The following is a 23,572-nucleotide window of genomic DNA, read 5'->3' as shown; positions in this document are numbered from 1 at the left end:
AAGATATTTGGATTGCAACATTCCCTCTATTTTAGGAAGTAACAGGGTAACAAATCAAAAGCAAGGAAGCAAACAAACAAAAACCCCATGTATTAATGCGTAATACACTTTTGGGTTTACTTCTGAATTATAGGCATTGATTTTTTTAAGATGTAAGATTCAAATAAATACTATGCCTTTATCTTTGAAAAGAGAAGCTTTGGTTATCTTTGTGAGTTTTTTTTTTTTTTTTTATCAGACACTTGTATTTGGTAGCTTGGGGGTTATTGTTGCTACCCCTTAAATAAAACTTCGGATTAGCTTAGCTTTAAGTTGCTCTGCATTCATTTCTTATGTACATTCTTTATATTGACAAATGAACAGAAAGGACCCAAGCTGGATTTAAAAAGGCAAAGCCCTGCTCAGGAATGACTTGTTGGGTGAGCATTTCTGTTCCGTTTGGGCAGGCACTAGGGTCTGATTGTGCTCATGTAGTTATCATCAAGGAACCAATTTCTATAGGAAGGCTTCCTCACCCAGTGTATATGCTCTATTTTGGAAAATCTCTGAATCTGCCCACATAGGAACATCTAACAGTTTAGGATAAAAGTCGGTTATTTTGTATAGTTCTAACTACTTCCTGTGTGTTGGCTGGTTTTATCTTGGAATCTATAATCTGTGGTCTTCAGAGGTGAAGGATTAGTTCTCATTGTTCTAACTTTATGGTGTCTAGCACAAGTCAACAGTTACCAGATACAGCCTCTGAAGCCAGAGGATTTTGAAATGTAGTGTGAAATGGATACCTGCTTTCTGCCTTGTCTTATACTTCCAAGGCCTATTGCATTCATCAGCTCACTTGATGTGGAGTAATTGCCAGGTAGAGGAGAAGGGACTTCATCTCAGAGAGGAGAGCCAGCGACTTGACGCTCACTGGGAGGTGATGAGTCCTTATAAGAGGAAATCTTGAAGGCATTTGCATATCTTTCTCTGCTCTTGATTGGACTCCCTAATCAGGTAAGAGGAAGTTGGGAAGGAGAGTATCCGATTACTACTCTGTAATGGCGGCTCCATCCAGAGCTTAAATACCTCATACAATGAATCTAGACGCTCTTGCTCCTTAATCAAGCCAGCCATGCTGAGGAAATTTAGAGTTACAGAGACATACGTCAGTCAAGGTCCAAGGGTTCCTTGATTCAGAGAGAATTAAAACAGCAGCAGCAATCATGACAACAACAAAATTAGTAGAGAGGATAATGAGCTAGTCCTGGACATTTGACTTCAAGATTATGTGTACGACTTCAGGGTAGTGTAATCCGTTTGGCACACTGCCTCAGTTTCCCTATCTGAAAGAAGATAGGATGTATACCTTGAAAATCATCTTTAAAATTATTTGAATCCTGGGTATTTTAATGAGCTTCGGGTTGACTAGATATGCTTTTATATTTTATCTCTCTCACCAGGAAAAAAAAAAAATCTCCAAGTCACTCCACCCACTCTTCCCTCCAGGACCACCCCACATAGGCACACCTAGCTTTCACAGGTCTCTGCAAAGTCCTTCCGCACGCTATTTCTGAAGCCTGTCACTGAGGACAGTCTCTACACAGGCCTGGGCGTCTGAGACCCCCAGGGAGAGTAGGCTGTGGTCCAGAGAGGGTGCAGGGACTCGAGTCTCCTCGCCCTGGTTGTCGCTGCTCACCTAGGGCGCCCCTCGATCTGGAGGCACTGGCGCCTTTCAAAAAGGAAGACAGGGGGAGGGTGGGAAAGCCACCAACCAGCTGGAATTTCTGGAAGCCCAGACAGGGTTTTGCTCCCAACATAGAGCCAGAACCCCTCTACGCGCTGCCTTGGCCTCTCCATTACCCATTTTCGATTTGCTTTTGGAAGAACCGGTTCTTCAGCCCCGGGTCGCCGCCGCCCCGCCGAAGTTGGGCCACACGAGAGTCCAGCCGCCGGCCCGTCCCTAGTCGCCCGCCAGCCTTCCGGGCCGCCCGCTGGCCACCTTCGCACCGGGTCTGGCCCGGCCTCTCCTCCTGCTCTGGCCTCGGCGGTGACGAGGAGGCTCGGTGCTGAAACCGAATCTGACTCGCGGGCTGGAGGCAGCACAACCTGGGGCGACGGTGGCCCTGCGCCCTAAGGACGCGGAGGGCGCGCAGACCCGGAGCCGGTGCCTCCCCACCCCCCGAGCGCCAGGCCACCTCCCAGAGCGCGGCGCTGTCAGGTACGCGAAGTCACCCCGGGCGCCACGCAATTACCGGGGACGCTCGGACCCCACCCCCACCCCCACCCCCGCCGTGGGGAGAAGCCGCGATCGCCCCCTGGTCTGGGCAGCGAGCACGGGCGGATCTGGGCGGGTTAGTTTTCCTCTGGGGAGGTGGTGACTGATTGGGACGTCAGGGGCTCTGCACTGCGGGGGGAGTCAGCTTGGCCCTCTCTGATGTGATTGCTGTCTTAGACATGGGCTTTTGCTGGCAGTTCCCTAATGCGAAACATTTGAGGGGCAGTCTGGGCAAGTTGATATTTATTTTTAGCCATTTCTGGCCCCAGTAGTACCTTCCTTTGGCCAAAAAGTGGTTTGGTTGTTCCAAATCAGAGGCCAGTTTAAAAAAAAAAATAGCAGACTGGAGGCTCTGCAATGTTGAAGAACTATTGTTTCAATGAATAATCGGAGAAGCGAGACAAAATAAAACAAGTAGGACCTGCTTTACTTTTCATGAAGGTTGGGGGTGGATGGGTAAAAACAGTGCTTACGGGGTCTATACAATTTCCATTATTTTCCTTATGTTAAGTAAGGCCCATCCCACTTTTTTGTACTGGTAGCTTGCTGTTACATGGAATTCAAGTCTTAAAAAAAAAATGGGTGGGAGAGGACTCAAATCTGTCGGACAATGTAAGTTGATTGTGCATTCAACAGAATCCTTAGCAAGTGTTTCTCAGCATGGAGGCTCAGCGAAGGGTGAGAGGGGCAGGGACAGCAGAGGTGCCTGGGGTCCGCGCTGGCCTCAAGGACATTCTGCCATCCTCTGCACAGTGCCTAATGCCTTGAGTGTCCCACATCTGTAGCTTAGTTTGAAACTATTCATCCAGCCAATACTGGAAAATGTGCAGCGGGCCAGACATCTTGTGTTACATGAATACAAATGATTTCTGCCCTTAAAGAGCAGTCTGGGGATAACTGTGAGCTAAATTCTCACACCAACAAACCAGCTGTGCAAAGCCTGTCAGGCGAGTGGTATGGATGAGTCTTGGACGCTATGTGGGACTGTGCTTGCATGGAACATTAGCTTGGAAGGAAGTGCTTGGCACCCAGGACTATCTGGAAGTGGGTTGGTGGGTAAGGGGAGCTGCCCTGGAGCAGAAGAGGCTCAGGGAAGAGAATTGTGGATTGGGGTGCTAGGTGAGGCCAGGTTAGAAAGGGCTTTTATGTCAGGCCAAATCAGAGCACATGAGATCTGATCACTGCTCAGGAGCCAGCATCGGGAGCCAACAAAATCCATGTTTGGCGACTGGTGGCACATGGTGACCTGGAGAAAAGGGGGGTGAGTGGAAAGATAATCCTTGAGAATTTATAGAGCAAGAACTGGTAGCATTGTTTAGCCAATAAGAAGTCAAGGCCGGGCTGGTGGTGTAGCTGTGCTGGTAGAGTGCCTGCCTGCCATGCAGTGAAACCCTGGGTTAGACCCTAGTTTGACATGAAGCGGTTGTGGTGTAATCTCTGCCTTGGGAGGTGGAAGCAGGAGAATTGGAAGCACAAGGCAAGGACATCATCAGTTACATGAAAATTTGAGGCCAGCCTGGACTATCAGACCTTGTCTCAAAGAAAAACATAATCAAGACAAATTGATCTCAAATAGTCATTAAAGAGCAATCACAGTGTTGTATTAGCAATCTGACACACAGCTTCTAAAAGTATCTAATTGTTCTTAAGCAACTGACATAGGTACTCTAGCTAATAATTGTTGGATGTAAATACTAAAGCAATCAAGTACATTTGCATCATAATTTTATAACCTTATGTTTTTATTAGTTATGGACACAATGTGTATGCAGCCATGTTGGTACCCTCATTAGCCTCCTCCTGTCTTCTCCCCTCCACAGGGACCCTCATTGGGGAATGTGGGAATTGCATTGTGGGGTTATCCATCAGCTATGGGTAAGAGACAATGTTTCTATGCATAATGTTCCAACATGTGGCTCTAACCATCTTTCCGCCCCCACTTCCGCAAATTTCCCTGAGCCATGATGGGTTCATTTTAGGTCTACTTCAGTGATGAGGTCTTGGGAGTCTCTGTGTCTCTGGATAGCTGGTTTGGTAGGAGTTGAGTGTTCTCTGTGTCTGTCTCCTTCACCCTTTTGCTGGTACCAGGTGCACCAAGAAAGCAGCACTCTTGCTCATTTCCTTAATTACTCTTGGTTTCCGCTGGGGCCCTGGTGAGGTATGATAGTCTGAATCTCTCCTCAGGATCTGCATCCATCTGAAAAAGAAGCAAATTCTCCCATGGAAAGTGAAGTCAGCACCAGATAAATGGGATAACCAATATTACTTTAGAGAGAATTTAATAGTACAATTGGTGGGAACATGATAATGGAGTGTGGCCTTGTGTTTTGGATATGATTCTGACTTGTTTCACAGATCCAGCTATGGGTTCTGTTCCACTGAGCAGATCAGTTAGCCAAATCAAGAGCAGTTTGTTACCCACCATGGTTGTGTGCCACTATTGCACTTCTGTGAGCATCATGTCAGGTTGTTTGCAGCTGAGTAGCTTAGACCACAAGTTGCTTGGACAAACGTTGGTCATTTTCCCCCAGTCACTCATGTAGCACCTTCTGTCACTAGACAGACTAACTGTCTGGGGACTAACTGTCTTCCAGATAACAGCCAGGTCACATGTTCCATACCACTAGCATATTATAACCATAGTCTTTACCAAGTGCCAATTACTCATTTACCCATTCTTATGTGTGTACAACACATTGCTAATGTTTGTAAGATTATATTAATGTTGCACTGGTGAAGAAACACATTCAGAGATATTTTTTCTAACATTATGGAGTTGATAAGTGTCACAGTTACAGACTCAAAGTCTTGCCCTCCCACCCTAGGTCTTTTCTTTACTCTTGGTTCATCAGGATTGCCTGTATTTGCACATCCTCTCCTTTGTCACATCTATCAGTGACTTGAAAGAAGAAAGCTAATGTAATGATTTTTAGGCAAGTACATTTCACAAGGCTGGGGTGGATGACTCAGGCACTGGCTTACAGAATCACAAATGAATGGGAATCTGAATGAGCTTGTCCAATACATAGGCAGGAAGTTAGAGGATAAGAATTTCACAGGGATCTGCCTCAGTTTAGGACAGAGGAACTATGACTTGAAAATGGGCTGTTGAATCTCTCTAAGCTTAGCAAGTGCCCATGGTGGTCAGATCTAGAGGACATTTGTCAACAAGTATGTCCCATGCAGAGGGACCAGAAAGTTAAGCAACTCATCAAATGAAAGGAGACTGGTTGCAGACTGCTATTGTAATCTTCGAATATGTCAAGGAATACTCTAGTTAGGAAGATGTAAAATGTGTTTTTTATTGGTTCAGAAGAAAAATTGACCCTAAAGAATAAGGCTTTGGATAAGTCAATTTTGGTTTAGTAGAAGGAAAAATTCCCCAAGATAAAACATCCCAGGTTTATACCAGGTGGCTTAAATAAGCTGAGAGATTTCTGTCCCCAGAAGTGTCCTCACAGAAGCAGGTTGGCTACCAGCCAAGGATGCTTCAGACAGTTTCTGCCTTGATAGAATTTGGAGTCTATGACTTCCTTCTGTGACCCTATCACATCCCATACTGGGTGCATTTCTTTCACATTTTGCCACCCATTGCCTGTTTTCTCACAGAAACAAGGAGAAACAGATTTCTTAAACATTTCGGGATTTGTTCTAATGAAAGTTGTCCTTTGGTTTTAAGGAAAAAGTGAAATTCAAAGAAACCCTGAGTCTGTGCCTCTTTTCTGACAGCTTAATGCTTTCTCCATTACTATCCTTTTATTTTAGTGTTTTTGTTCCTGAGACTGACTGTAGTCCTGCAGGCTTATTACATCAGACAATCCTTACTCTGGTCACTATGGAGCAAAAAGTGACAGCCAACATCAAGTAGATGAGGAAACCACTAGGCTGAATATTACTGGTGATTGTCTCAGGTCTTAGGGAAGTACTGGGGTAGAGTAGCAGAGACATTTTTTTTTCTCGAGTTCCGCCAACATTGGCACATGCATGAATTCTAAAGCTTCATAACAAACATGGTCCCTGGTAAAACATATGCAACCACGTGAGCTGAACTTCGAAGACTCTGGCTACTCCATGATTGGAGTTAGTTTGAATTTTAGCAACAAAATGTATGATGTAAGAACGAAAAATAAAAGTAAAACTTCATTTGGATTCTCTCCTTCTTAATTTATTGTATACTAAGCACAAAATATACTCTTTTTGAATTTGACCCACAGGATTATTAAGCACCAGGCCATTCTGATTTAAGTCCTAAAAAACATAAACCATACAGAATCACCTGAACTATTAATATGTCAATTGAACCTTGATATTAAAAAACACTGGGGCTGGAGAGATGGTTCATCATATAAAGTGCTTGCTATGCAAGTATGAAGATCTGAATTTGGATCTCCAGCCTCCCCATAGAAGTTAGCTTGTAATTGCCAGTGCTGGAGAGATAGAGGTAGGGAATCCCTGGGGCTCAATGAGCTGAATTTGTGTGTTCTGTGTCCATCAACAGACCCTATGCCAAAGAATATGGTGGAGAGCAATTGAGTAAGGCACTCAACTTCAAACTGTGGTCTCCACACACTCATGTACACATCCACCCACCCACACAAGCCAACATGCATATACATGTGCATGCATGCCACATGCACATACAAAAAGCTAAAGAGCCTCACGTGTGTTCTCACTGCTTAAACCAAGATCATGATATCTGCTAAAGTCATATATATTGTTAAATATAAACACTATTGGTTGTTGAACTCATATCATTTATTCAAATAGGAGTGATGTCACTTGCATTGGAGAACTGCATGGGTGGACGTGCAGCTGGGCAAGGATCAGTACTAGCATGTTTGACTTAGAAGAGCTCGTCATTATGCCCAGTGAAGGAGACAGTCACAATTAAAGCAAGTTGCTACGTTTTATTTTTTTGATGCTTGCAAATTATAGAAAATGTAAATTGTAGCATACTGGGTGAGGTGGTGCATGCCTGTAATCTCAGCACTTGGGAATCAGAAGCAGGAGGATCAGGAACTCCAAGTCAAACTGGGCTATATAAAGAGACCCTGCCTATAAACAAGACAAAAAAAACAAAACTCGTAATTTTATTCAGGATATAGATCAATGCATTTTATGCTCATATAATGAAGCACTACACATAAAACAGCACATTTGCAACAGCTCAAAAATTCCCTCCACCTCTCTATAGTAAATGGATACCTCCACCCTTGGCTCCAGATAACCACCATCCACTTTTCTATCACAGATGAGATTTTGTGATGTATTTGTAACATCTTGAGGTGATTTTCTTTAGTAGTAAATATTTCATTTTCTTCTCTCTGAATGAAGTAAAGCATTTAATCATTGAGATGCAGTTACTGAATCTGGATAAGAGCAGACATATTGAAATGAATTAGTTTTTGTTGATTTTGCTTTTGCCATTCATGAGTCATTCTAGAGCATATTCATTTTGTTTTTGTTTTTGGTTTTTGAGGTAGGGTCTCGCTCTAGCCCAGGCTGACCTGGAATTCATTATGGAGTCTCAGTGTGGCCTCGAACTCACAACAATCCTCCTACCTGTGCCTCCTGGTGCTGGGATTAAAGGCGTGTGCCACCATGCCCGACTTTAGAGCATATTCTTTAAAAAAATTGAAACTAAAAATCTTCATAATCTGAGATAATATTTCCAGGATACATCACATACAAATAGCATAGGTGCAGGTCTGGCAATGTCCTAAACTTGCTGGTGTGTCCAGCCAGGCCAAGGCATCCAGATACTTTTGAATGTGACCCAACACATGTGTACATGACAACATCATGTCAAAAGGTTGGACATCTCTGCACATATAGACAATGGTTCAAGAGTCTATGTCTCCCACTCATCAGATTCCAGACATGTACCATCTGTGCCATGATCTATTTTATTTTCTCTTGGGTGCCTGGACTCCCTCATTGCACATAGGTTTTATAGTGGTTCCATGACTATGGTTTATAGAACCATCTTAAGCCACGTGCTATAGTGCACTATAGTTCTTTGAATCCCTCAGGGGTCCAACAGCCACAGTCAGTCAGCATGGATTTAGTTTTCTTAACACTACTGAAGGAAGTGTCCAGGTAAAATAATGTATAGATTCAATGTTCTGAAAATAGAGCTTACATTCTTCCTTAGTTACCAAGTAAACATATCATTATTGTTCTAACTAGTGTCAAGTCATTTGATTGTCCAGTTACCTTCCATTCTTTTTTTAAATTAATTAATTAATTTATTTATTGCCAAGGAGAGAGCAAGAGACAATACCAGCATGCTAGGACTTGTAGCTGCTGCAAACGAATTCCAGATACCTGTTCCACTTTGTGCATCTGGTTTTACATGGGTACTGGAGAATTGAACCTTGGTCACTAGGTTTTGAAGGCAAGTGCCTTAACACCTGAGCCATCTCTCCAGTCCTACCTTCCTTTCTTCATGTGAAGTTAGAAGGGAGGGAAGATGGTGAAAACAGTTGTACTGCACAGTAGAGTAACTTTAACTAATAATCTAAGGTTTCATTCAAAAAAGCTAGAAGAGAAGGCCTTGAATAATTTCACTTTAAAGAACTAATATATGATAAAGGTAACACATAAGCTAATCACCCTGAGTCAATCATTACACAATGGTATATATGTGGAAATATTATGTTGTCCCCTACAGTTATATGTCAATCAAAATTAAATGGAATTCTATCCTATTTATTTATAAATTCTATAAAGAATGATCAGACTACACATCAAAAACTTTAAATCAAAAATCCAGGAAATTAGTAGACAATCTATCACATTAGTGTAGACATTTGCTTCTAGAGAAACTACATGTAAAGCTGCAGAAACATCTCCCCAAAGTAGAGGTCAAGATAGTTTTCAGCAATGGCTTCAGCCGTTGAGCTGTGCCCTGTCCTGCTTGAAAGACCAAACTTAAGAGTACAGGGTTTGTGAGTTTGATATACCTGTGTATGCCCAGCCTGTCTTCCCTAATGGAACTCATTTTCTTAGGAAGGTGAGGAAAGCAAAGGAGAGGTGGCAGACAGTGCCTGTGGCTGCTGGAGTCCAGGACGAGTGGATTACACAGCTCTCTGGAGGCCATTTATCCAATGGCTCATTTCACTGCAGGCTTCTGTTTGTAAATTTTCTTAAACACCCCTTGATTTGATATGTTTATTCAATCTGAGGTTGTAGTCTTCTGGGTACATATTTCAGAATAGTGCTTTTCTTCTTTGTAGAGCAATGTTCAATCACTAGTTTCCTCTGCTTCTCAGGAATGTTAGAAAACTCAACACTTGGTGAGAAGGCCAAGAGCAAAGCGACGGTGTGCGTAATGAAAATACTCTTTCATCCAAGGAGCCGTGAGGTATTAACGGTGTCTGATAGGGCTCTGGTTCATTGCAGATGATTGATGTACAGTCTAAAGCATAACACATTGCTCAAAACCATCAGGAAAAATTAAAATATAGGTGATGTATAAGCCAAAAAAGAAATATTTTCTTCCTAATCATATTACTCCTCACTTCCATCTCTACCATATTTTCTTTCATCTGGAAAGACTGCCTCTCAATGACGGCTTTGACCTTTTCTCTATCTTGTCGATGAAATCTGCACACTTATGCCAGTCTCTCTGTTCCTGATGTTTTGTTCAGAAAATAGGTAGGATATTTATGATGAGCTAGAACCCCCATAAAAGAAAACATGTACATGTAAGATAGGATGCTATTGCTTAGTTTAGTAAATTCCCAACTTTGATAGGCTAATGAATAGAAAAAAGATAGTAACTACGTATGTGAGGTGACTAGATATTTCACTGGATTTGAAAAACTTTAGAATCAGAGCTCTTAAACTATGTTTAAAGTAGCAAGTGGAGAGGATTGTTGGCAGCCCAGAAGACTTTAAATTGTAAGTTGTTGTAACAGTGCAGAGAATAGATGTTTTTTTTTTTTCTCACTTTCTTTAAAATTTCTGTGTGCCATATTTTGAAAACCAATAGGCTGATTCATTACAATAGGGCACAAAATATTACTTCCAAGAATGCCTCACTGAGCTTTATTGGAATAATTGCAATGTCATTACCAGGGGCCCAACTTCACTTTGCCTCTGGGATCCACTGCTAGACTTTGCAGACTGCAGTCTCTATTTTTAATAGAGACTCTTTGAAAATCAGTACTTAGCTCTTATATTTATGTAGATATAGCCATTGTCTTTGTGCTAGTGACAATTTACTAATTTCAGACCCTTTCTGCTTCAAGACAGGAGTGGCAAAGCAAGGGAGTTCCTAAATTATTAATCCTATTTGAGCTCTTCAGCAGCAGTCCAGAGCCTTGCTTTCCAAAGTCCCCTCTTTTGAGCAAAGACCAGATATGAGCTCACTCCCTACACACACACACACACACACACACACACACACACACACACACACACACATCCTTAGCAGGTTCCTACTGTCTCACTTGTGGGCCATAGTGGTTGGGCCGTAGTGTGTAGAAAGTATATAGTATGGAGAGTCAGACTGTATTTAAAGGCATGCCCAGCTCAGCACTGTGCAGCCATCCTAAATGTCTTGTTCAGTAGATCATATTTTCCTACTGCACTGACACCTACTTCAGAAAGATGCATGTAAGCTTTTCTTCTATGCACAGAACAGAGAACTAATCCAGTCTTGGATTTGGCTGGCATGGGTCCAGGATGTCTCTTGGTCCTTTGCTTCTTTATTAGGAAGTGCTGCACTTCAGTGGCTAATAGAATACGGAAAATTGTGTGCAAGTCCATAGGATACTTTCTCCTACAAGTTACTTAGCAGTTCAAGTAAGTGTGGGTAGATAAAGGATTTCAGTATTGGAGGTAAATGCACAAGCAGATGATTAATGAGGTTCCCTGCTTTGGTAGGACAAGTGTTGGGATGTTCTGTATTTGGATAGTGACAATTGAACTTAACCAGGTCATGTAGGGACACCCTAATATCAAAGTGCCTACCTCTAACACTTCACAGTCTGCTAAAACATTAACTTTGGTAGACATCCTTATAATCCTTTTCTAGGTTTAAGCAAAGATCCCGATAAGCCTATCTCTAAGGTTGTCACCATATGTGCTTAAGGATAAGTTTATTAATTGCTTTTCTTGTTTTGGTGACCAACTACCTAACAAAAGGCAAATTAAGAAAAGTAGGATTTATTTTTGTTAATAGTTTGAGGTGATACAACCCACATGATGGGAAGACATGATGGGGGCAGAGCATGATCACTTGCATCTGCACTCAGGAAGCAGAAAGAGAGATGAATGTTGGTCCTTGGCTTCTTTTCTCCTTTCTCTATTTTTATCCAATTAGTCTGGGACTCTAGCCTAAGGGGTGTTGCTAGCCATATTCAAGGTGGGTCTTCCTTCCTTAAATATCTCTGAAAACACCCTAACAGATATACCCAGAAGTCTGTCTCCTAGGTGATTTTTAATTCAGTCCAACTGACAGTGTCTGGCCATCAAAATAATTTTATGTCATCTTAAGAGCAGTTTACTCTCTATGTGTATATGTAGATAGAAAGTAAGTAGATGAATAGATAGACATCATTGAAGTCACTGGTTTTTTCTTTGAGCCTGTTACTTAGAATTTCTACAATGTGTAGGGCCAGATAATTGATAGATACGTTTAAGTTGCTTGAATGATAGCATCACTCTCTAATTGCCCAATGAATTCTAGCTCAAAATGTACATGCATTCAAAAATGTCATGCATTAACACCACTCATTGAGAAATCAATTCATTTGCTCATTCACTCAAAATAATGAGTGCCATATGTAAGCAGACAAGAAAGCGCAGCAGAGTCCCAGCCCTCCTGAGCTGCAGAGTCAAGGAGGCAGGTAGAGAAATAATTGCAGTCTCACTAGATAAATGCTGTAATCGAGGCAGGCTTATTTATAAACCATGAAAGATGAAGTCCAGCAAGGGAATTAAGGGTTTGCCAGAGCCAGGCTCCTAAATATCAGTAGGCCCAGTCATGGCATATATTTCATGGTTTGGATTGACATGTTGAAATCTGGAAACAACTATGCTGATTTAGCAAGCAGTGGAGGATTTGTAAATAAAGTCTGGGACTTTCTGTGCATTTTTGATTTTTGAATGGTAGTCTTTTTTCCTGTAGAAACATCTACCTGAAGTAGATGAATGTTGACTGTTTCAACTCCCCAGTAATCTTGGTTCTTTCTTTTGAGCCCAGGAAACAATAACAAACATGATGTTTGTTACAGAAGAGTTTCATCTTCAGTAGAAATAAAATTACATATGAAATACCTTTCATGCTCATGTAACTTGACCATTCTTAATACCTTAAACTGTTCAGTAAGTTCAATGTGGAAATATGGGGGGAAAACACATGGCAAATCATCCTGGAATGTGACATGTACAGGCTTTGGTTGAAGCATGTTCTTAGAACAGGAATACAGAGAATGGACTTTGCAGGAAATCAGATGGGCTTTGTCTTAGTGCTGTGTCCTTCTGTGAGCTATGACACTGGCTGTTGTCTCACCATATGTAGGTGACAGTGAGCAATTGATGTGAACACACTTTGTAAACTGTTAAGCATTTTGCCAGTGGAAGGATTATTATTTGGACTCTAAAAACCCATCATAGAGCCTGGAAAAGTTAATGTATCTCTTGAAAAAAACAAGCAAAGGGGAAAAATTCCCAGACTTATTCTGTAATATCTTTTCCCTAATTATGCAAGGAATCTTCTTAAAGCAACACTGATGGATTGTAAAATTCACTTTGGGAAATTTGTGGAAATCTAAAGTAGAGTGCTATATTGTGTCTTCTTGGCTTGACAAAAATAAGTGCATCCATATGATTTTTATTTACTCTGAACTTGAAATTATGAAATGTTTTTCTTGGTAAAATTGCTTTAACATGGAACTTGAATAAGGATTCTACAGACTTCAAGAATCTGGGTAAGTATATGTCTTACATTGCTCTAGAAGCCTCAGCTTTCATTAGTATTGGAGAGACAATGTTTTACAGCATTTACATAAACATGAGAATGATACCAACATTTCAAAATTACTTTTCAAATGAGCTGTGATCAGAATATTTGACCAGGAAATTATGTATGCAGATCAATACATGTACTTATTAATTAGATAATAAACTGTGGTATATTTATATATAAAGCTTGAAGATATCATTCAGTCAGACTATTTCACTTCACAAATTAAGTGAAGGCTCACAGAGCCACCATCATGTGCCTGAGATCATCAAGGTATTTAGTGGTAGAGTCACAAGCAGAATTCAGTTATCTTAGCTTTTCCTATTATGATTTTTCTAGAATACTAACATCCAGGAATAGACTTAAGATAAAGTGATTCTGAAGTTCTACTAGCACATTTCCTACATTGTGCAATGTTATCTTGGATAATATTAAAGTTGTACATGTCTACATTTGAATGAATGTGAGGCTGACACAATGATTTCTCAGTTGTCAAGCCCAAATACAAAATCTGGAAAGTATTTTCTGAGTTCTTCATTTGAATATAGGCATAGGCAATTAACTCTGAGAGTTAGGAATTAGGGTGGAAGGAAATGGCTCCAGTAGTTTTTTGTTTTTTTTTTCAGATAGCTAAATGCAGAATATACTTCAGAATACAACATGAGACCTCCCCCAAACCTAGTCTTCCTGAAGGTGTTGAGGCTCCAAAGGTGCAGAATTGGCCAACCATGAAGCTTTGACCTAATGTAAACTTGCTAAGGAGTAGTATAATAATATCCATGCCCTGAGGGTAAAACACTCAGGCCTTTCATGCTTGCTCAGACTACAGTCATATTTCTTTGTTACTATTTCCTCTTTGCATTGTGAGACAATTGACATTGATAGATAGCGGGGAGAAACTGGATTCAAAAAGAAAAGGGAAGGAGGGAAAATGTGTTCTTTACTGTTGGCTTCAAGAGTAATGTGTGTGCAGAGCTCTGGGTGCCCGCACCCCACCTTTCTTTTCATTTGTGAGCTGCAGCTGCTGACAGCAGACACAACTGAGCTACAATGTGGCCACGTTTGGCTCATGTAAATTATGATACATAGTGAGCCCATAATATTTATTTGAGAGATTCATTCAGTGACAGTAAGCATTCTTGTCTTGTGTATACATGCTAGTGAATGAAGGTGGCAGATGTACCACAGCTCTTAATTTCACTGTGTATAGTTAACAGGGACGCTTTTTGCTCTGCTCCACACAGGTGCGGGGAGGGAGGGGGAGGGCCATAAGAGCCTTTGAAGAAATGTGGAGCTAATCACCCAAATATAACTCTGAAGAAGTCTTCAACAGGAGACCCCCGGGGGATAAACGGACAGTTTGTAAGTAAATACAATGTCAGTCTTAAGCAAAGAGTTATAACTTTTAAAATTGTCATGACTATTTTTGTTGTAATCTGAGTGTCTGGAAACTTCTCAGTCACTCTGTACCAATTTTTAATGATTTTGAATAATATGAAGTATGAACTACTGTACACCGTTTCATCAGCCTAACCTCACAGCTTTTCTTAGGGGTATCAGCTACCAGAAGTAGAGTCATAGAGGAAAGAGTCCGTCCTTAGTCAATATGCATAAAATGATTTTAATGGTTACATTTTCCTTTACCTCAGGGAAAATATAATATCTCAGAAAACTTACAGTTAATGCTATCTTTTGGCTTCTTTTACATGTATTTTCTTCATGAATATACATAGCTGTATTTAAAATGCGTGCTTAGTGTGACAATTTCACAGCTTGATGAACTGTTGAATGAAGTTCAGATGAAATCCTTGAGTTATCTTTTATCTTTTGAGCAGAAGATAAAAGGTTCAGAGAATTGCCTCAGGTTCATCTCCAGAAGAAAGTGTCTCTTGACTCATAAATGACTATTTTTAATTAGAAGCAAACTTATATATAACTTCTAAGTCGCTTAGAACTTGAGTAATCCAGTGACTTATTTTTTAAAAGCATATTTCAGTGAGTTAAAATTGCGTTCTTAGAAAATTGCGAAGCCGCTGGGCATGGTGGTACACCATGGCGGGTCTTTATTCCCAGTGCTTGGGAGACAGAGGTAGGAGGATCACTGAGTTCAAGGTTACCCTGAGATTGCATAGTAGATTCTAGGTCAGCCTGAGCTGGAGTAAGACTCTACCTTGAAAAACAAAACAAAACAAAAGCAAAAAGAAGAAAATTGCATAGCAATATTTGGGACAGCCTACATGACTTTGCATTTTAAATGCTTTGGTCAGAGATGATGCTTTCAGACATATGGTTTCATAGTCCAGTTTTGTTCGCAATGGAATTAAAGCAAAGTGTGATCTTTAGTAATGCTGTTGCGGTTCCTGTAAGGGTGTGTTTTACAAGAACTATTGGTGTTTCATAATAGGCAGTAACTGCTAATGGATAAGGGTTTTAATAACAAATAGTCAAGTGCTATCAGGGCAGCTTTAGCCATATTGTATGCAATTACAGATGCATTTTATGGATCCTCTAAGTTGTCTTGTGAGGTAATTCACAGAGAGCATTTTAAGATCACATTGTATATAGTGGAGCTTTTGCCCTAAACAGGAAGAGCATCTGTAACCCATTTAGTTATTTATATTATTGAAACTTCTATCATGAGTGGATGACACTTGATTTTATTATATCAAGATGCATCTGTGATGCATATAAAATAAATAACAAAGAAGCTCACCAGTGCTTACTACTTACTGCCATCTTCATGGGAAGGCAAGTAGATGTGTTGGAAAATCACCAGCAAATTTTACATTGTTGACAAAGACATGCTGTTGATTGTATTTCTTTGGATATTTTGTCTTTTGCCAATTTAAATTTAAGAATGAATAAATTAACTAAGATTTGAGACACAAATAAAATATTCGTTAAAGGAGGATCACTGTGAGTTCAAGTCCAGTCTGAGACTCCACAGTGAATTCCAGGTCAATCTCGGCTAGAGTGAGACCCTATCTTGAAAAAACAAACAAAAAAGTTAATGATATAAGAATCAAGATATCTGCTTTGGCTTGCATAACAAAATGACATATTTAAAAATTTTATTGTAATTTTTCATTGTATATTCCATGGCATCATATTACATTTTCATATGACATTTTCATACAAGTATATATTATACATTGAGCCCACCCCCATATATCCTATCCTCCATTTTCTCCCCATCTCCTTTCTGTTCATCCCCTTTGTAAGAACATGATATGTCTAGTTAACAATCTGAGTGCCATTTTGTTCCTTTTTTTCTCTTGATTCCCTCAGAGTGAACTCTTTTGCTCTTAAAAGGTGGTTTACTGTCCTAGAAGCACCTAACTAGGCAGTGACATTTCTCAAGGGAAAATGCCATGTGGCATTGATTAGAGAAGTATTATCTTGGCCATTTGGCCTCCATAGGGTCCATGTAGGATGGCCACCATTTCTGGCAACTGGGTAGAGGCTTTAGATGACTGCTCAGGGCCAGATTCCTCAACGTTGTTGCATGTGCCAGTCAGTAGATCAATCGTTGCTATCGATGGGTAGTATGCACCATATACCTTCTTTCTAGAAAATAGTAAGTATATTCCAAGCATGTCACTGGGAACTGTGGTTTTTGTATTGGGGAAAACAGGGAGAGGGAAATCCACATTATCTGTATAACCCTTACATTCCCATTGCTGGGCAAAACACCCAGCCAGAAGCAGCTTAAGGAAGGAAGGGGTTTATTCTTATAGTAGTTTTGAGGGGAAATTTAATCACGATGGGAACGCCTGTCAAGGACAGACAGCTAGCACCACACCTTCTCTTCTCTTCTCTCAGTTCAGCCTCACTTGCTCTTTCTTCTTTCTGCCTGCTGAAGAGAAGGTGTGATGCTAGCTGTCTGTCCTTGCCACCCCCAATTACACGCTTCCTCCAGAAAAGCTCCTCCTCCCAAAGGTGGCACAACCTCTCCAGGCAGCAACACCAACGGGGAGTTAAGCATTCAAACACATGAGTCAATGGAGAACATTTTAACATTTCAACCACCTCAACTTGACCAGTTCTTTTTAGCCTTAGTCTATAACTCTAACTTTCAATTCTACTCTGTAGCCCTTTGCTCACAGAACTAAAAGTATTTGTGATCCATTCCTGGCTGTGCCTATTTTAGACAGACTTAATCATTGCTTTCCTAAGCATATTCTTAGTAAGAGACTTGACTTTTTCATCAGAAAGAAGAAATATGTTTTAAAATACTTATGTTTGTACTTCCAAGGAGGGAGATAGAGAGGAAGTGGTCACACCAAGGCTTTTTGCCTCTGTAAACAAACTCCAGATACATGTGCCACTTTGTGCATCTGGATTTATGTGGATACAGGGGAATCAAATGCAAGCCATCAGACTTTTGCTAGCATCTCCCCAGCCCCAAGAAAAATTATTTTTAAAGGAAACTTGAAAGGGTTTCCCTATAAAACTAGGAAATGCAATCTATTTGTAATGTCCAATAAGTGCAACTACTAGTATAATATTAGGACTCTCCTCTGACTCTCATGGCTTCATGGTTCTTTGTTCTGTAGGTAGAAAAGATATGATAAGGTGGGAGGGAAAAAATGGCACTATGCTTCTCTGTGTAGGACAGACTACGAGGAGCGTTCCTGTCATTTCAGTGGGTATGAGGGCAGAACATAAGGAAGACCTTAAACCAGGGTGTGTGCTTCTTAATATTGTTGTTGACATCATGGGTTGTAAGATGTGAGGCTAATTTTTTGGTGGGAGGTAGATAGGATTTCACTCTAGCCTCGGCTGACCTGAACGCACTCTGTAGTCCCAGGCCGGCCTTGACCTCACAGTCATCCTCCTACCTCTGCCTCCAGAGTATTGGGATTAAAGGCTTATATCACCATGCTGGGCAAGTTTTTTCTTTCTTTTTTTGAGGGTAACATTTTTTTCCTGTATTTTTGTTTGCTTAATTAAGACAGGCAGAGAGAGAGAGAGAGAGAGAGAGAGAGAGAGAGAGAGAGAGAGAGAAAGCATGAGCTTGCTAGACCATCCTGCTGCTGTAAATAAACTCCAGATGCATACACCACTTTGTGCATCTGGCTTTATGTGGGCAGTGGGTAATTGAACTGGGCCATCAGGTGTTAAAAGCCCCTTTAACCACTGAACCATCTCACCAGGCTGAGTCAAACATTTTTTTGAGTTGATTTAGGACACTTGCAGGAAGGTAAATATCCAAATATCTATACATCAAAAAGTATATTGCTTCTGTAACATAGCCTAGTGTCCTTAGCAGAATGGTAGGAATGCGTATATTATATGATGAAGGGCCATGGACAGAGGTGAAGTTGCTTCCCATTTTGGTCCAACACAGACACAAAACTGGCCAAGAAGGTTCAGTCAGAGACTCTACAGTTCTTATTTGATTCATGTCTCCCATATCTAGAAAACTGTGTTTTCCTAAATTCTATCCACTTTTATATTAGCCTCATGAGGACTTATGGGAAGGAAGGGAGTAATGGGACTTTATGCCATTTCTGCGCGAGCTCCGGTCACCTCTCTGGGGCTTCTATCCCACTCTTAGCAGTGTCCAGCATATCTGCTAAAGTCTCATTGTTCTTTCGATTTGAGGTTTGAACCTCAGAAACATGAACATCAAAGAACATCAAAGGTTATGGTTATACCTTCCAGTTTATTTTGTTGGGAGGATTTCTGGAAGGAAATGATGTATGATTTTTTTAAAAAGCACCCATGAACTCTTTGAAAAAAATGAATTAAAAAATTTATTATGGGGGCTGGAGAGATGGCTTAGCAGTTAAGCGCTTGCCTGTGAAGCCTAAGGACCCCGGTTCGAGGCTTGGTTCCCCAGGTCCCATGTTAGCCAGATGCACAAGGGGGCGCATGTGTCTGGAGTTCGTTTGCAGAGGCTGGAAGCCCTGGCATGCCCATTCTCTCTCTCTCCCTCTATCTGTCTTTCTCTCTGTGTCTGTCGCTCTCAAATAAATAAATAAAAAATTTAAAAAAAAATTACTATGGGCCTGGAAAGATTGCTTAGTGGTTAGGACGCTTGTCTGCAAAGCCAAAGGACCCAGATTCAAGTCCCTAGAACCCATGTAAGCCAGATGCAGAAGGTGGCACATATGTATGGAGTTAGTTTGCAGTGACTGAATGCTCTGGCATGCCCATTCTCTCTCTTTCTATTTCAAATAAATAAAATAAAAATGAATAAAATAAAAATTCACTATGATATTTTTGTGAAGCCATGAGGCTTACCATTTGAAACTCACCATATAATAACCAAAACTTTGGAACTGACTTAGACAGATAGCCTGAGATTTTATATGTACACACACACACACACACACACACTCAATAAAAATTATTGAAAACAAGCACATTCTTTAGTAGAAGCCAGTGAAAGTTATGATGTAAATAATAAACCACATTAAAAGTCAAACTAGAAAATGATAAGTAAAATCAGGATTTTATTTACAAATGAGATATTTTATGTAGGTAAAATATTTGGGTAAGTTAAATTTAGTATCACAGAATTCAATGGTTTTCAATTTCTATTTTTGGAACAGGAAGATCTTACTGGAAGCCTGAGTTAATTTCTTAAAATCACTATAAGAAATTACCATCTACTGGGTGGCTTTAAACAACAGTAATGTGTTGTCTCATGATACTGAGACTGGAAGTCCAAGTTCAAGGTGTTGACAGAGGCCATGGCCACTCTGACAACTGGAGTGGAATCCTGTCTTGCACCTTCCTAGCTCCTGATGGGTTGCAGGCAACTCTTTGGCTTCTCCTTGCTTGCTTTCATCTTTGCCAACATGTGTTCCCTCTTATGTCTGTCCACTCTCCTTTACATTTTTTAAAAATATTTTATTTATTTATTTAGAGGGAGACTAGGCATGCCAAGGCTTTTTGCCACTGAAAATAAACTCCAGATGCATGTACCCACCAGTTTGTGTATGTGGCTTTTGGTGAGTACTTGGGAATTGAACCCAGGCAATCAGGCTTTGCAAGCAAGTACCTTTAACCAGTGAGCCATCTCCTCAGAACCCTTTTCCTTTTCTTACTAGGACTCTAGTCATGTAGGATTAGGGGCCATCATAATGACCTTGTCTTAATTTATCCCATCAGAAAAATCCCTATTTCCAAAAAGTTTTTTAAAAAATCACTTTCACATATACTTGGGAATCTGGCTACACCATAGTAGTCTTTTTTGCAGGGGGGATATAATTTAACCTATAACAAATGTTAGTAAGAATGTGGAATCAAAAACCCATTTCAACCCAAGCAGCCTGAGTAACTCCAGAATATAACTATAAATAGAGGAGCTAACTGTGAGCTAACTTCTCACGGAAAGAACAGGGCTGCAGAGGTGGCTCAGTGCTTCAAGGTGCTTGCTTGCAAAGCCTGCTGGCCTGGGTCCAATTCTCCAGCACCCATGTAAAGACAGATGCAAAGTGTCACATGTTTCTGTGATCCCAATGCCCCCATGATAATGGAAGGTGAAGCCAGGAGAACTCCAACCTCATGGGCCAGTTGTGGCATTCATTTGCAGCCTGGCAGTTCTTTTGCAGCAGCAAGAAACACTGTCTCAATGAAGATGAAGCCCAGACTCCTTGAATTGTCCTCTGGCCTCCACACATGTGCTTTGCTATGCACATCCCCCGACACAAAATCAATACATTTTTTGAACTGTGAGGGCTGGGGAGAATACTCAGTGATTAAGGATGCTTGCTCCATAAATCTGCTGACCTGAGTTTGGATCTCCAGAAAACATGGTGCATGTGTCTACAACCCCAACATGCTTATGACTATGGAAGTGGAGTTAGGAGAATCCTGAAGCTTGCAGAAATAGCTAGCTAGACCTTTCCTCTGCCAAGTCTCAAACCAGGTGGATGGAGAGGATCAACATCACGAGGTCATCCTCTGTGCTCCACATGAGCAGGCACACACCCATACATATGCACACACAACATAATACACACACACATCAAAAATAAAAGATGGGATGCAAGAAATCCAGTTAGTTTTCCTCTGAACATATACTTCAGTCCTCTTCTTATTGCTAGTCCAGCTTTCCCAGCTCCCCTATACAGTGCTACTGGCCACCAAGTTTTGCACATTCCTGGGCAATTATTTTAACTATTATGGATACACATTCAGGATTTGGATAGGGTTGTGAGGTGAGATGTGAGATGATGATGGAAAGAACTAGACAAAACTCAATTTGAACAGGCTAGGCTGGTTTGGGAACATTAAGATAGCCCAGGATTGAGTGTGATATGACAGTCCGAAAGAGATTGGCCATCAAAGTTCAAACTGAATGAGAACTAGAGTTCCCAGGGAAGGGGATTGGCAGATGACCTGAGAGATGCCCTCTAGGTTGCAATTATTGCAGCATTAGTTTGAAGCCATACTTCTAGTCTCAACTCCTTTTCTTTTTGTATATGGAGAAATTTACCATTTGATGTGCCATTACTCACATTCTAATCATCCTGATGGAAATATCTAATAATGAATGCATATTTATATATAAATGCATAGATATATATTCATGTATATTCAAATATATGTGCACATGTGTGTGTGTGTATGTGTGTGGTTTCTAATGTTTATAGACCTGTTTTAGGGCTGAAATAGCTGTTTTCCTAGAATACTACTTTTCTTCATTCCCTTGGTCTGCCTGATAACAGTGGTGGTGTGCATTTTCAGCATTAGAGAGCAAGGCCTGGAGCTGGGGTACTCAGAAGGATCATGTTGGGTACTTACTAAACAACTAATAACTCGAATTTGGCAAGGCAGCAGGAGACGTGAAGAAGACAGCTATTATTATTCACTATGGATTCTTTCAATAAATAACTTAAATTAATCTATTTTAATTTTTGAGCTGTAATCTTGTCCTTAGGTAGTGACAATATGCTATACATTTCTAAATCTTTGAGATGAAGGAATAATAAAACATATGCCAAACATCATAAACTGTAAAGCAATATTTGCAACTAATAGTGCCAAGCCCAAGGAGCATCTGTTTGGCAAGAGCAAGATATTTCAAGTCAAACAGTTTCTGCTCTGGTTTTCGGCAACTTTCTTAACCTCCTAAGCCTCAGTTTATCCTCATTTGCAAAGCGGGGCTGATTATGAGATAAGAAATGACCTATGAACAACATACAGAAAATACGCAGTTTCTGTGGCCTGATTCCTTTGGCTGAAATGTGAGCCACACAATCCTGAGCAGGTCAGTGTGACTCCCCTGGGCCATTCCCCGTATCTATCAATGGGGTGCTGCTCACAGGCAGGGGTGTCATGAAGCCTGAAAGGACTTCCATGTGCAATACTGCTAAGACTTTAATGACCTGACACGTAGCACATGCTATCTCAGTGTTTGAACATGCCAGATGCATCCCACGCACATATATAGAAAACGCTTAACATTTGAGTAGGGGTGGAAGAGGACAAAGTATCGTCTCTTTTGTTAAAAAAGAACCATTTGAGGGCTGGAGAGATGGCTTAGCAGTTAAGCGCTTGCCTGTGAAGCCTAAGGACCCCGGTTCGAGGCTCGGTTCCCCAGGTCCCACGTTAGCCAGATGCACAAGGGGGCGCACGCATCTGGAGTTCGTTTGCAGAGGCTGGAAGCCCTGGCGCGCCCATTCACTCTTTCTCCCTCTATCTGTCTTTCTCTCTGTGTCTGTCACTCTCAAATAAATAAAAAAAAATTAAAAAAAAAGAACCATTTGATTGTTTATTTAATTATTTGTTATTAAGAATATATTTTGTGTGAATACATCGTGTATTGGTACCATCTTTTCCCTTCTCCCTTCCCCCCATTCTGCAAGGGGCCATCCTCAGTGGGGTTGCTGGTATTCCCCAGGGGGTTGCGGGGTTATGCGTTGTGGGTGTAGCAGTCAGTTATTGCGGGGTGGCAGTGCCCCTGGGAATGACATCCAAACCTGTGACTTTCACAGTCTTTTTCCATGTCCCCCTTTCACAAAACTTCCTGAGCCTTGGTGGATGTGCTTTAAGTCTACTTCAGTGAGGAGCTCTTAGGAGCCTCTGAATCTCCACTTTGGTACATGTTGAGTATCCTCAGGGTCTGTCTCCTTCTCCCTGACTGTGATTGTCGGGCTCACCATGGAAGCAGCGCTCTTGCTTGTCTCCCCACTTACTCCGTGCTTTCACCTGGGCCTGACTGAGATGTGAGGGGTGGTTTATCTCCTCAGGTCTTGCTACCTTCTGAAAAAGAAAAATAGATACTCCAACAGAGAGTAAAGTCAGCATAGGTTAAATTGGATAAGTATTATCAATTTAGGAAGCAGTTGATGAATTTATTCCCTCTTTTAGCCAAAGATCTTTGT

At 41.0% G+C, this 23,572-nt stretch overlaps 1 protein-coding gene across 1 annotated transcript in view; it reads left to right on the top strand.

Annotated features, from left to right (window-relative positions):
* Positions 1-969: 969 nt before the first annotated feature.
* The window catches only part of Eya1 (EYA transcriptional coactivator and phosphatase 1), a 331,367-nt gene continuing 308,764 nt past the window's right edge, over positions 970-23,572 (top strand). The window contains exon 1 of the mRNA XM_045143934.1: positions 970-993. The gene's annotated coding sequence lies outside the window, so the exon portion shown is untranslated. The remainder of the gene's footprint in view (positions 994-23,572) is intronic.

This window comes from Jaculus jaculus, chromosome 2 (assembly GCF_020740685.1).
Source record: "Jaculus jaculus isolate mJacJac1 chromosome 2, mJacJac1.mat.Y.cur, whole genome shotgun sequence".
Classification (NCBI taxonomy): domain Eukaryota; kingdom Metazoa; phylum Chordata; class Mammalia; order Rodentia; family Dipodidae; genus Jaculus; species Jaculus jaculus.
Note: the sequence above shows the minus strand (reverse complement) of the source record. Positions and strands in the feature narration are given on the sequence as shown.